The following is a 13,708-nucleotide window of genomic DNA, read 5'->3' as shown; positions in this document are numbered from 1 at the left end:
AATGACAGTAGAAAGGTGACAACTCGATCTGACCGTAATCTGTCAATTGGTTTCTCTCTCGAACATTGTGTCTCTGTGCCTCGCTCAGTAGCCCCCTCGATATGTAGACTTCTCTCGCGCGCACAGCTGTAGTGACGATGACGCTGAACCCAGTGTGCCTCGTTTTTACCGGCCTCATGTGATAGTTTTCACCCTGTTTTCTGTTAATTAACAAGGCAACCTTTTCTTTGTTACTACTAGTGAATCTAAAATCATTCGGGGCAGACATAAAATATATCACTTCAACCCAATTATCATAGTAACTATTTTAAAAGAAACTAGCTAGATGCCCGTGCGTTGCACGGAACATCAAGATGCATTTGTATGAGTAGTTTATCTTGTGAGAGAAAAGGATGAACGAGGGAAGGCCGTATTTGCGAATGTGGAGAGGGGTGTGGGTATATTTTTTCAAAATTGCCATAGTTTTCTTCCTATCCGTTAGATATAAATCCGACGGCCTATATTGCAGGATGGCACGCACACCATCATCACCAACTCTGTTTTCTACTCCCTCCGTTCCTAAATATTTGTCTTTTTAGAGATTTCAACAAGTGACTACATATGGAGCAAAATGAGTGAATCTACACTCTAAAATATGTCTACATACACATCCGTATGTGGTAGTCCATTTGAAATCTGAAAAAGACAAATATTTAGGAACGGATGGAGTATAAGAGTAGACATGGAGATATATCTCCATCATGGTCTACAACAAAAATGTGCTGGACTGGTTAGCGCTGGATGCTCGCAACGCGATGACATGAGTTCGAATTCTGTCTTTCACTTTAGATTTTTATATTATATATTACTTATTTAATATATACTTCTTTCGCTACTGTACTGACAGTGGAACCCACAGAGTACTTAGAATACAAGATTAAGGATGGACTTGTTTCTTTTTAACTTTCTGTACGAAGCTATAGCCACCCTGCAAGTCACGTGTACACTGTACATGCAATTAACTTTTTATAGAGGGACAATCATACATGCAATTAACTCAAATGGATTGGATGTCACTCTATTATTTCCATCATAAGAGCATCTCCAACGGCAGCCGGCAAATTTCCTCCCGCTTCCTTCCGCGGAGGACGACATGAAACGCTAGCGGCATACATTTTCACAACTCTAACCAACCAGATGAAATTCGTGCAAACACGGACTGATTTCATATAAGCATGAAGGATTTCGTATAAAAAATCCGGATCTTCATATAAACATGGTGGATTTCATTACATTTACATGAACTAAGTGGTGTCAATCCGGCTGTCTTGGTATAATTAATACTCCCTCCGTCCGAAAATACTTGTCCTAGAAATGGATGTATCTAGACTTATTTTAGATATAGATACATACAATTTATCCATTCTTAGAACAAAAATTTCCTGCTAGCTAGAGAGGGAGTACATAATCTAAATGGCCGCCCGTGGATCCCTTTGTCTTCCTCATGTCCGGCAGACACTTTGCGGGGTCGACGAAGGTCCTCAGAAGAGACGAAGAAGCAAAGAAACCACCTGAATGCGCAGTCGTCGCCTCGGCGGTGGCCTTCATGGGACCCAAGTGGCGGCGGCCTCCCGTGTTCTACTTCTCCTCGATGATGGCGGCGGACACGGAGAAGCTGGCCACCAACTCGTCGCTCTCCACGCACCCGGCTTCTGTCTCTGCCTGCATGGCGCTGCCGCAGGCACGGGAGGCGTGCCCATAGACACGGGAGGCGCGGCACCGCAGACACTGGTGGCGCGGTACGATGCGGCAGCGACGACGCCCGTGCTGGCATGGAGCAACTTGCCACTCCTCATCGAGCTGAACTGGAGCGGCGAGTTGCTGGACCACGCGCCTGCTTGGGGCGGCAACTGGCTCCGTCGGGCCAAGCGAGGTTGGTGAAGCATCGAGCAGCCTCGCCCGTATCCGGAGGGCTCGGCGGGCCACCCGGCCGGGTAATATGCCGGAGAACGGCTCCTCGGAAGCCATCGGAAGAGTGGAGAAAATGGTGAAGGAGGAGATGGGGGAGCGGCGGAGGGGTGTGATTCTTGCCCGCTGTCTGTCTGGCCTCGTGTAAATAGAGGGCGGACGGTAGGAGCTTGGCCAGCGTCTGGCCTCATTTAAACTGAGGGCGGACGGGAGGAGCTCGGCCGGTGTTGCGTTTAATTCCGGCCCGCTCATGAACAGACGTGTGGCCGGAGTAGGTTTCTCGGTTTGCATGTGGGTTTAACAGAGGGGTTTGATGGAGGCGAGGAGGCGTGTTCAGCCGGGCGTGCAGCGGGCGGTGCAGTACTATTCGATTTGACAGCGGGCGGCGCAGTTCCTGATACGACTTTAATGCAGACGAGGGAGGGAGTAGCGGTTCCCAAAATGTTGAACGACCAGTGCATCCTCCTTCAATTAATGCATGAGGGAAGTAATGGGAGGAGGACCGGGAAAAGAGGATGCACAATGTGAATGCAACGCATGCAGTTTGCCCTCATATAAAGGCGCCCCTCCATTCCAATGCATCTACCACATTGTACGCACCTAAGCATTTGCCTAAGCACCTACACTAAGCGCAAAAGAGCTCACTCCAGACCCATGGCAGCGATGCGCACGAGCGGCCAGCGGCTGTGCTAGATGGTCCACGACGTCGGCCTGTGGCATGGCGCCGAGGATCATCTCCAGACGGTGTTAGAGACAGGCTGGTGGATGGCCGCCGTCGACGCCAACTACGACTCTCAGTTGGACCAGATGATCATTGCCACCACCATAAAGTTCACCGTCATCAAGAAGCTCGCGGACGACATCATCGTACTCCTCCAGCTCGTGCACCCGGGCTCCTCATTGCCTGCCACCCTAATCGGCCTCCATGGCCGGAACCTCTTTCAAGCACTGGTGGCCCTGTGACTGCCCGCCGACACCACGAAGAATGCCCACCTGGAGGTCGCGCTCGCCGCGAGGCGCCTCGCCCTGCAAGAATTCGTCGACCTACACATACACGTGTACGAGCAAAATCGTGTACATAGGTATCTACAAGGCCAGTGAGGACGCTACGATGTTGGCCTTCCTCAACCGGCTGGAAGCCTTGGATGCCTTTGCTGAGAAGCACCTCGACCTCGCCACAAAAGCCGCCGCTCCTTAGCCGCTGGTCGGTGGCCCGGCGCACTAAGTTGAGGAGGAGGATGTCGTACGTTGATGGATGCATTTTTCTTCTTGCCTTCTGTAACCACCACTATGATCGCATCATCATCGTGGCCTTAATTCTTATTGTGCTGTTGCATTCTCGTTCCAGTCAATACTGACATGTGCGATCCCTTTGCTTAATTATATCCATCACTGTAACTAGTACTCCATCCGTCAATTTATAAGTTGTGCTTACCTTTTCCTTCAACTTCGTGCAACGCGCGGGCATCTTGCTAGAAACACTAGAACATGTTGGACCGCGTGTGACCAAACCGACGATGCGCCAACCTAGCGTTTCCAATCGTTATTTCTATCAATCGATCGTGCCAAGGAGCAGAACCAAAATGTTACAATTTATACATGTTTCTCTACTCCTACTCCTATAAAAGACTCCGTTGGCGATGGTGGTGTGTCTGCCATCCGTCGTTTCTGACCATTAGATCTGCATCTAATGACTGTGAGGTAAGTTGTGGCATTTTTGCAACAATATCCCACTTCTCTGCTCCAATTTGCAGAAAACCCCTTATTATCTTGAAAGCAACCACATCCCTCCCTCACCTCATCAAAACAGCCTGAGAAATAAATTTTGAGTGAAAAGTACTCCCTCCGTTCCTAAATATTTGTGTTTCTAGATATTTCAATAAGTGATTACATACAGAGCAAAATGAGTGAATCTACACTTCAAAATATGTCTATATAATCCGTATGTGATAGTCCATTTGAAATCTCTAAAAAGTCAAATATTTAGGAGTGGAGGGAGTAATATATTTGGAGTATATCAAAACAAGAGTGATTTCTTTCAAGTTTGTGAACAAGTACTACTATTCTACTACTTTGGATCCGTCACAACGCACGGGCACATTGCTAGTAAAAGGAAAAGGCCTGCCGCGTTCGCGTCGCACTCCCCCCACACACGCCCGGGAATCGGGAGTACTCCATGGCCCGTCCGGCACGACACATAGCTTAGGGAAGGTGTGTTGCCTAGCATTTTCAATTTCATGTGGGACCGCCGTTGAGCAAACCGAGTATTGGCAAACCGCACCCCGCCCGCCGCCGGGTTGGAAAACAGAAACGAGGGGAAGATCTAGCTGTAGCACGGAAGCCAAGAAATTTGGTGTCAGATGGGGCTCGTTGATAGAGTAGGAGCATTCCGTACTACTTTACTCCTACTAGTACCAAGTTTGTACTATACAACTAGTACTACCACTATACAACTAGTAGGTACGTGCACGACACAACATCGTAGGAACAAAAAATGGGAAGATCTTGTTTTGGGTGATTTATCTTTTTTTCTGTCAACGTAGTATGAACAATATGATGTGGGGGCACCCATGAAGCTTATGTGGCTTGGTTGCATGGCTACGAAAGGTTAGAGAAAAATAAATAGATAATGTGTTTAGAGTGCACTCCACTAAACAGATATACTTTGGATCCATTGCAACGGGCCGGCACATCTATATCTATACCCCCTATATAGTGTGTGAATAACTTTGAAAGTTGGTCGTTGGATGAAGCCAATCCGGCGGTACAAAGATGGCAAATCCGAGCACTACTGGCTGTTGGATATCATCTACATTCCACCAGATTCTGCCACATGTAGAATCTAGAAGACTCCATGGTTGAACTTCATTCATGACTAACTTTGCCACAACTAAGCTTAGGCAAAGTGTGTCTGCCACAAAAAATTTGGCTAACAAAATGGCCACCACAAGTGTGGCAAGATTTGGCAAGAAGTTGAGTCTATGACATGTGGACCATGTAGTCAGAAAAGTGTGGCAAGCCGCAAGTGTAGCAATGAACCAAACACATGCCTGGTGTGTTTGGTAGGGTGTATGAAGGGTGCATGATCCCAAGAGTTCCCTTCTTGACCCATTTTTGGGTGTTTGGTAGAGTGTATGGAGGGTGCATGAGTCCACACTAGATTAGCACAAATACACTAGAAGCATGCATGAAGAGAGCATACATGTGTTGAGTTGAGCATGAATGAAGAGGGAACAACTATGCTGAGACGAGAACGCAATCAAACACACTTGTGGCACGCCTAAGCTTAGACGTGGCAACCTTAGGCTGCAAACCAAACCATAACTTTGAAAGTTGGTCGTTGGATGAAGCCAATCTGACGGTACAAAGATGGCAAATCCGAGCACTAGTGGCCGTTGGATATCATCTACATTCCACCAGATTCTGCAACATGCAGAATCTAGAAGACTCCACGGTTGAACTTCATTCATGACTAACTTTGCCACAACTAAGCTTAGGCAAAGTGTGTCTGCCACAAGAAATGTGGCTAACAAAATGGCCACCACAAGTGTGGCAAGATTTGGCAAGAAGTTGAGTCTATGACATGTGGACCATGTAGCTAGAAAAGTGTGGCAAGCCACAAGTGTAGCAATAAACCAAACACATGCCGGCAAGCCTAAGCTTAGGCGTGGCAACCTTAGGTTGCAAACCAAACCATAACTTTGAAAGTTGGTCATTGGATGAAGACAATCCGACGGTACAAAGATGGCAAATCCGAGCACTACTGGCCGTTGGATATCATCTACATTCCACCAGATTTTGCCACATGTAGAATCTATTAGACTCCACATGTAGAAGCATAATGCACAAACCACCAGAATCTCATGCATGCAATGCACGTGTACCTTACTAGTAGTTGGTAGTAAGAAACAAATTCCATGTTTGGCATGAGCTCGTACTGCGGGAGCACCACAAGGCCTGCCGCAGGAGTTACATTTCCCTCTCGGGGCCCACGGGACCGAACTTCAGTGGCTTGGTGCCCGACCTATGAGTCAATGACATGCGGACCTTAAATGCGGCTGGCCCACATGTCATTCTCATGGTGGTGGTGCGGTTCGCGACTCACTCGTTCGAGATGAACCGGCCGATGGTGGCGTGGCCGTGGCGAGGGTGCCACAGCTGGGCGTCAGGGCGTTACGAGCCGCTGGATGAAAATTCGATGGTGCGGGACGTGTGGTGTCATGGGTTCGCGCGGCTTTGTGGGAATCGCGTGTGGCCGTGGTAGAAACTTGATGCTCGCCGCATTTAAGGTGGCCCACATGTCATGCACGCAAAGGCAGAGGGGCGGTGCAGCCGAGAGGGCTGAGGCGCACGTCGGGGGACGTGGTGCCGTGGGTTGGAGCGGCGTCGTGGGAATCGCGAGTGGTGGTGGATGAAACGTGATGGTCGCCATAGTTGAACTTCCATGGACAAGCTGTCATGTCTACAGACACATGCATTGCATAACGGTCACTGGAAGGAGTAGTAGAGAAATCTAGGTGGATAAATAGTTCCTTATAGTCAAGCGGACCCACGCTACTACTTGTTCCAAAGATATGCACACCATCGAAATAGTCCATATATATCAACATACATAGAGAGGGAATATATTTTTTACAAGAGAGGAAATAGTTCATCCATCCATAATGCCCTGCTGCTGGTGCAGCATCTTCTTCTTCTTCTTCTTCTTCTTCTTCTTCTTCTTCTTCTTGTTCTTCTTCTTCTTCTTCTTCTTCTTCTTCTTCTTCTTCTTGTTCTCATTTTCTGTGGGAGACGGCTTCGCAACAAGCTCTCTGGACCTTGCAGCTATCTCGAAACTCACACGGGCATCGAGGGCAGCATATTTTATCCACTCGTACGTCAAGGGATAATTCTCCCATCCAGACGACCTTAATGCCAGCGTCTCATCACCCTTCTGAAGATTTGTTCCTAGCACAAAATTTGCTACGTCGAATAGGGATGGTGTCGGTTTATCACAATCTTCTACAGGAATTTTTATTCTGGTTTGTAGATTAGCGATGCTTTTCAAATCAAGGTTGTACGGCTCCAACTTTTGTTTGTCCTCTGTGATGGCTGCCCCACAGAAGTATATGTCCTCCCGAGACAAGAAGTCGTGAAGCTCACCTGGTATGGAGGGCGCGTGTATGATGTGGTACACCAAAACATCATCTTCGAGGCATAGCTGAAGGACATCGGCGTGTTAGATCTTCCCAGTGGCACGCTCTGTGTACTCTGTGTCGAGACCGATGACATTCATCTCCACCTTTTGGAGGGAGTTGGATACATTGTTGATCCACTTCCGAACAACCCTTGGGTGGCCGGCGACTGTGGCAACTATGCTCAACGAGCCTTCGACGAGGACATGTTGGACGCTAAAAACCTGCATCTCGATCTCTTTCGCCATTTGGAACCGCTGGACCAGAGGGCTATGGTTTGGAGAATTAGGATTAGATGGCTAGTCTAACTGAAGAAGATGATTATTTATAAGGGCTGCGGAATTACCCCAGGAGGATGTGAAGAGGTTAAGACAATGTGAATGAAGTGTGGTTTGGATGCAAATGAAGATCAAGGAGTAGTGAAAAAGCCAAGGAAAATCGGTTCCCGATGGAGAAGTAAATGGGGGTAAAATGGGAGAAGTTATGCGCATGCATGAGGAGAGGTGCGGGTTTGACTGCTGCATGCAATGGATTGGACGGGCTCTTCAGTTGCCTTTTCTCTTTCCCACGCGCACAGAGTGGCCCACTTGCATGCTGCAGTTTATTGGCTGGAGTCTGGCTACAGCTGCTCATGCGTATGCTAATTAATGCTGTGAATGCGGGGCATGGAGGGAAATGGGCGCATGCAAAAGGGTATATATGCAGACTAATTAGAGAAATAATGAAAAAAGTCATGCGCAGACAAAAGAGGACCGGAGGGAGTACTACTCATGTTCCTACTACGGTTAAGGAATATGCGGTTATCCTCAAAAAATAAAAGTCCTTCGCGCTTCCGCATGCACGAGAATTTGGTTCTGCTCGCAATATGGATGATAGCTGGAGGATGAAGTGAACCCAGAGGCATGCTAGCACGGGAGTATACTCATGTTCCAACTACTCGTACTAGTAGTAGTAGTACAACTATGGTACACTTGATGGTCAAAATACTATTATTCATCAGGTCCTCACAATGAAGTGACAAGACCCTGCGCCCGAGGTGACACCAGTCCAGGCGGCGTGTCCGGGTTACCAAAGTCAGCCTCACCTTGTGCACTGTGCATTCACTGCCACCGCCGCTGTATAGCATGCCTCGCCTCGTCTCCCTCTCCCCTAGCACCAGTCCATCTCCATCACCGTCTCGCCGGAGATCCTGCGGTTACTCTTCATTATCTCACTGTGCCCCCGCATACCCTCGCCTCTCTCGCCTCCCCTAGTACCACTATTCCCTCGCTAGCCGCTCCAGCACCGACAGCTTCTCCCCCGTAAATCAAGCCCCCCAAAACCCCACCTTCCAAACTCCACCATGGCCGAACACGAACCGTGCAGGATCCATATGAGCCGCGATTGGAGCAATCTCCCCAGTGACATCCTCGACCTCTGTTGTTTGTTGCATGCTCGAGGGGCATGCACACGGCCATCATCGAAGCGAGGCCAAAGCTTTTCAAGACACCCTGCTTGCTGCTATCTGGTCTTGCGAGATTGGCTCACCATGATACGGAGGCGTACATGATGCCCCTCGACTTCAATCCGATCTCCATTAGCTGAAACTTCTTTGCAGGTATGTAGTGGGTCGCCGTACATCATTTCCCTCGACTTCGATCCGATCACCATCGCCCGAAACTTCTTGGCAGGTTTGTACTGGGTCGGCATGAACTCCCACTGGATGGTGCCTTCAGAGAAGACGGTAAAAAGTTGGTGCTCGTGAACTTCCAGACCTCCCATGAGATTATCCTTCCTCCGTTGGATTATATAGAGTTTTACCATCGCGGTCCTAGTCACCTAGATTACCATGTCAGTTGGACGGACCTTGTTTTGCAGATGATTGTAATCTGCCAAGTGCCCGCACGACATGCGAATTACGCAGACTTCAAGCTAATTGCCTTGTTCGACCGCGGACTCGCCTATCTTTACGTCGGTGCCTTCTTTAGCTGGAGACAACTCAGATCGCATTGGATCATCGTCAAAGCTGATACACACTTCTGTGATGCTATTGAACACAATGGCATCATCTACGCGATCGACAAAGCAGATGGCACCACGTATTGCTGGGACGGCGCGTGTAAGTTGTTTCCGTCTCATGTTAATGATGACGCCATGACACTGTTTGAACTTTTTGTGATGATTGGCATATCCCTGCTTAAGCAGAATTTGAGTAGAACTATGGCAATGTATTAGAGATGCCATAAATCAGCTATATTTGGAATGAGTTAATTCATGCGATTGTGATCATGTCATTACAACCAATTTGTACCCCTGAATAATTAAACGGTTAGGAATATATGGATATTCTCCTTATTTTACAGTAATCTATATACTACTACTAAATATGAGTGTGTATCAATGGCCATGTTAGTTTCCTCATTTTCATGATGTAGAAACATGCACCACACTGTTGGTTTCATCTAACCATGCATTAGGGAAGTAAATGTGCATATGGAGAACTCTATATTTGGAAGTAGTGAAATCCTGTAATGCTTACCATATGTACATACCTATATTCGCCCTTCAGCCATCAATGGCTAGAATAATATCCTCATAAAAAATTGCCCACAGAACACGAGTATATAACAATGCATGGTCTGTTAGTTACCTTGAAGAATTTGTTTGTGAGGACAGAACATGATTCCATAACATGCATGACATGGTAGTTTCCTGTGAAGAATCGATTGCGAGATAACACGAGTATAACCATGCATGGCACTTCTATATTTTCGAACCCAGTATACATTTCCCTGTATTTTCCTCCCAGTTCCAACAGGGACATATCAATGATGATCTTACATTAACAATGCTGATCTTACATTAACAATGTTGTTTCTTGCATTATCCTACTCATACTCTGAACAATGCTGATCTTACATTAACAATGCCTATCCTTTTTGATATGATGCAGTGTCCCCACAGTTACTGCCCTTTGTAATCACACCACCTTTGCCAAAAACAGGGAAGCACAACTGGTTCCTCGCTCGATCAGACGACGGCAAAAGACTGATCATTCGGACACATGAGCCGGAAAAGTTATATTACAAAAACCCCAATGTATACAAGCACCGTGAAATACGTGAGTACCCGTACAGTGGCTGTTACGTCTATGAGCAGGATACCGGCTTGTTGGGGCCTTCAGGATTTTTTAGTTAGAGGTGGGTAAACAGCCTTGGTTCACACTCTCTGTTTCTCGGACTCAATTATCCGATTAACCAGGAGATCACCATTGGCAAGGACCTTGATGTCAGAGAGGCTCTGTTTGCTACGGAAAACTGTGTCTACACGACGAGCCCTAGGAGTTCGGGAGCAAACTCCCCTGATTGTGAACGATACAGCCTATAGCCAAAAGAAGGTGAGAATGACAAAGGTATCCGGATTAACTTTGATCCTTGGATGTCTCAATTACGACAGGCAGTGATGTGGTTCAAGCCTTCAGGTTGATAGGTAATTGGGCTGTTGCGTCGAAAGGGTGGAGTACTGGTGTCTCCGGATCATTGGTCGCTGAAGTGGGGCTGCAAATTATGATGGTGTTGGATCATCTCTTCGAATGACTTTGTTGTCTTTGCTGCTTGTTCTGGATGGGTAGTTCTTTCTTTTGTTATGCATATTCCTTGTCATTTGGTCATCCTCGTCTATGTCACTCTTACTATGTAATGGTTGGCTCTGTTTAGAATGTCATTCTTGTCTGGATCACGAGAGTCTGAGCGCTGCAGATGGGTGCGTTTTGGTGGTGTAGCAAGACTTCTTATGAACTATCATGTCTTGCTGTTTATGTCAGTAGTAGTCACTAGTCAGTGTTTGAATGTTGTATATATCGTTGTTTCGAACTGTTTATTGTCTCGAACTACTAGTGGGCTAAATTGGGGCATCACCATTCTCCAGTGTTCAGAGTGTATCTCCTTTTTTCAAGTTATATAATTTGAGCTCAGCATCTTTTCGATGATGTACACTTGTTTGGGCTAGTGATGTGTCGTTGAATATGGGCTGAGTAGTAACGCAATGCCAAACAGGTCAATTATGACTCTCAGGCCAGGCTCTCAAAAGTTCCTCAAAAAAAAGGCCGGGCTCTCCAAAAAAGAAAGAATAAGAACTCTTAGGCCGACATGTGGACGCCACCGGTGTTTTCGTGTGCTTGCGCGCCGAGAGCATATTGGCGCGTGTTCGAAATTCAAGCTACCTTTTCATCACCAATCTCCCGCACCTCCCCCACCTCTGGAATCTCGATTCCTACTCCAGTTCCCCCAAATTCCCCTCCCGTACTCCCTATACTCAAGCTCACTATCATGTCGCCGGTCAACGCGGATCTCCAAGCCGGAGATCCTGAGGTCCGTCCTGCCTTCGGTCGCTGCATGCTGTCGCTCAACAGTGGCATGGCGGCGCTTGACGACCAGTTTGCCGGCAAAGTGCTGATGGTAACCATCAACGGCGACCGGCCTCCCATCTCGCCGGACGACCTTGTCAAAGCGTCATGTGTTCGAATCTTCCTGGCGTTTGTTCTGTGATGGCGCGCTGGTGAGCTTTGATCGGTGGCACCCAGCATGGGGCTTGGTGCCCTCTGAGCTTGAGTTTTTAACAAAGCTTACCTTCCATGGCATGCCTCGACGTGCTTGGAACAGCGAGTCCATGAATGAGCTTATCAACGACCTTGGAGGTGAGCTCATAAGTATGTTTGTTTGTCCAGACAGCTGGGCTCTAACGGTTATGGCATGGATGAAGAAGTTGTCCACCATACCGAAGGTGATTGGTGTTGAGATACTGGTGCAGGAACCGGGGTTGTACTATTCGTCGCCACCAAGGCCGCCGCGGACCACGTTAGGGATGTACCTGTATCGAGTGTTCGTGCATGTCGAAGAAGTGGTCAATCCATCAATCGAAGTCCTGCCGCCACCGCTGGTGCCAGGGTCCACCGACGACATCCATTACAGGAGTCAATGTCAGAATTTCCCCGTGTTGCTCGGAACGATGGATGTCACAGGGCCTACTCCATCGCGCGGCGGAGATCACTGCTTCTTTGGGAGAAGAGGCAGGGCTGGCTGCCTGGATGTGCTCTAGTTTGAGGTAACAACTGAATCTTGTCAGATACTAGTTCAATCCGAGCTATGGGTGTGAAGCACTGATGTGCCAGTACATTTGATTGTGACCTGTTCTAATTTTGTACCTGAACTTTTTTTAGAAAGGGTTGTACGTCAACTTAATGTGCTAGCAGAACTTATTGTGTTGTCTGTCTGTTTTCTTTGCACAGCATTCAAGATATTTCCCTGTCATTGATAAAGACGATGAACCGTTATGTACGAGTTCATTGGTTTCAACATAGCCCTACCCGTAGCGGTCCACTGCTTCCATCCTGATTGTGCCTCCTGCGTGAAATTTTTGTATGCAAGTTCAGTGTGCTATGATGTTCTATATGATTGTGTCAACTATATAAGTTTTTACTGAGCATTAGCAATGCATATGGCTGAAAGATGTATTTACGAGCATCGACCGATGGGTCTCTCCCTGTCTCTCTCTCTCTCACACACACACGCACAAGTGGGACCCGTTGAATTATTTCTTTGCTCGTGACAACTTTTAATTAGGTTCCACTGTAATCTAACTTTTTTCTTGAGTTATTAATTGAGCTCAGTGGCTTCAAAAAGTTGTACAGAAGCCTTGTTTGGGCCTTTCCGGTGTCGCTGAATGTGGGATGAGTAGCCATGTTAGGTTGTACTGTACTACACAGGCCTTTTTTTCAACATCAGTAATGCAACTGGGCCGACAGTTGTACACAATATCCGGGTCAACTTGTTATTCTCCGCCCCGCTGGGCTGCAAACTTTCCAAGGAGGTATGCATTAGGCTTAACAAGAAAATGGACTTTAAGAAATAATAAATGGGATGTAAATATAATAACTAGGCAGTAACTATAAAAAATGCACCAAACGCGTAATTAGTTTAAAAAATATATTATTTTTGGAATTTGAAAATTTTAATTTCATTACTTGTTGCGCGCGCAATATTTCGTTGGATTTTAACGTAATACAACTTTATTTTAAAATTATATTTAATCTGACTAGAAATTTCGAATAAAAATATTTTGGATCCCATAAAAATGTGGGAATGTTTTTTGAATTCTGTTTTGAGCGGTTAGTTGAAATTATTAATCGTTGTCCTAGCTAGAAAATGGGTTGTATTTTTAACAAACTGTAAATGGGCTGTAGTAAATTCCATTAGAATTAAAAAATGGGTTGTACATTCTTACAAATCGCAAATGGGCTAGATGTTCTCTGCCACACACTTGTGGGCCTTCTAAGTTGATGCGTGCCTTAAAAAAACTAAGTTAACGCGTATGCAAGGCTTTGTCAACAACACACGGTTCTGGCAGCTGTGGCCGTTGGATGTCCATCCAACGGAAGTCGTGCTTCTTCTTCAATCTCGGATATTCTTGCTTCAGCCGCCCAACCGTTTCGGAGGCTGACCTATGGGCCTACTAAGTTGACGCGTACCAAGGGCTTTGTCAACTTAGTCAATATAAACGATTCTAGATGCAGTGACCGTACGATGTCAATCCAACGGTCGTAGTGCTTC

This window comes from Triticum aestivum, chromosome 6D (genome assembly GCF_018294505.1).
Source record: "Triticum aestivum cultivar Chinese Spring chromosome 6D, IWGSC CS RefSeq v2.1, whole genome shotgun sequence".
Taxonomy (NCBI): domain Eukaryota; kingdom Viridiplantae; phylum Streptophyta; class Magnoliopsida; order Poales; family Poaceae; genus Triticum; species Triticum aestivum.
Note: the sequence above shows the minus strand (reverse complement) of the source record.